The sequence below is a fragment of the Phasianus colchicus genome, chromosome 3 (assembly GCF_987193195.1).
Source record: "Phasianus colchicus chromosome 3, bPhaCol1.hap1.1, whole genome shotgun sequence".
NCBI classification, from domain to species: domain Eukaryota; kingdom Metazoa; phylum Chordata; class Aves; order Galliformes; family Phasianidae; genus Phasianus; species Phasianus colchicus.
Window position 1 is genome coordinate 56,102,858 of NC_143438.1, and position 1,587 is coordinate 56,104,444.

The window sequence follows — 1,587 nt, forward strand, 5'->3', positions numbered from 1 at the left end:
TGAAAATAAGCTAAACCACAGGTTTTTTGTTTCTTCACCTTTGCACTCTCTCAAAGGAGCTGTAATTTATTGATGCCCTGAGGAAATCAGACAATGATTATTTGCTAGTGTTCTCATTCCGCATCTGGCAAATTCAAACATATTACATGTGTCATAGCTGATAATTCTTATGGAATAGATGTATTTTCATAGTGGATCTGAAAAAAAAAAAGTGAAGAATAAAAAAAAAAGGTGTATTCATCTACTTGTGTGTGATACCACTGATATCATAATGGATACATTAACTAACAATATTCTTTGAAGATTTCTTGAGAACTTGGCATCCTAACTCTAGGGAAAAATGGTACAACATTGAAATGGATAAAGTTCTCTGCATCTACTGCATTAGCTTAATTGCCATCTTCCAAGACTTGATTTATTATAAAAGTAGTTTTCCAACTTCATCCTAAGTGAATATTTTCAATTTTTCCTTTCCAGACCTCAACCAAAGTACCTTTCTGCCTTCATTCACTTAGAAAAACATTAGTTAATCAGCTATCATTTAACCTGTTGCTCCATAGAACAGGCTCTTGAGGACATCTATGCAAAGCCACAAGTACAATGTGCAAAAAATAAAGTGTACAAGATCACATTCTGTAGTATCAGAGCACAAAGCACTGACTTGGCTCGCTATGTATGCAGCCAGCCAACTCAACATGAAAATGCTTCTGTGCAATGCATTGTTTTCACTTGTTATAAGGTACACAGTGAAGGTCTTCTCTATAAAACTTCAATTCAGACTCTATCAGGATAAAAAACTAAACTAAAGTTTTTTGAAAATGTTGCTAAAAAGCTACAGAAATGAACAACTTATGTATTTATATTGATATTCTTTCACCAATTATCAGACAGATCTCAAAAGCCTTCTGTAAGATAAGTTATGTCATGGACTAAAGTGGTGATTGAGCACCTCATGAAGGATTATGGCTGGACCAGGAAGTACAGGTGCAAACAATTTACCTAGGCTTCCCATGTGATTGGAAGGGGTGGACCCTAGGCTCATCTAAGGATTAGCCTCTGAAAAGAAAACATTTGGACAAAGACTGCTGCATTAGGAAAGTGTTCTTTAGCCAAAGACCATCACTGCCAGCTGAGTGAGTCAACCTTTTTCCTATTTATGGGAATTGATATTCCTAACAATACTTTGCCTGGTATTGTGAAAAACGTGTCAGAAGCAGTTTTACTGCTTCATAGAGCAAACACCTGCCTGGTCCCTGGGTTTTTGTTTTTGTTTTTTGCTTCTGGTGAAGTTTCAGAAGGAGCAAGTGTATTTTACTGCTTGGAATTATCAGCCAAGGAACATGAGAAGAAACTTCTTGTGGTGATGCTATGGGAGTGGAGTAGAGAAGATCCCATGAAGCATCTCTTGGAACAGACTAAAGCAAAGTTTTAGAACTTGTATAAAAGTGTGATATTTGTGAACAGAAAGCCTGTTCCTATGTGGGGAAAGAAGTGCTAAAACAAAAATTGGAAAAGGAAGATGAGCAGGTGCCCAGAACTGAGAGTGAAGGCAACACTTTCTGTGGGCCTTAGCATCACAGTCAAACT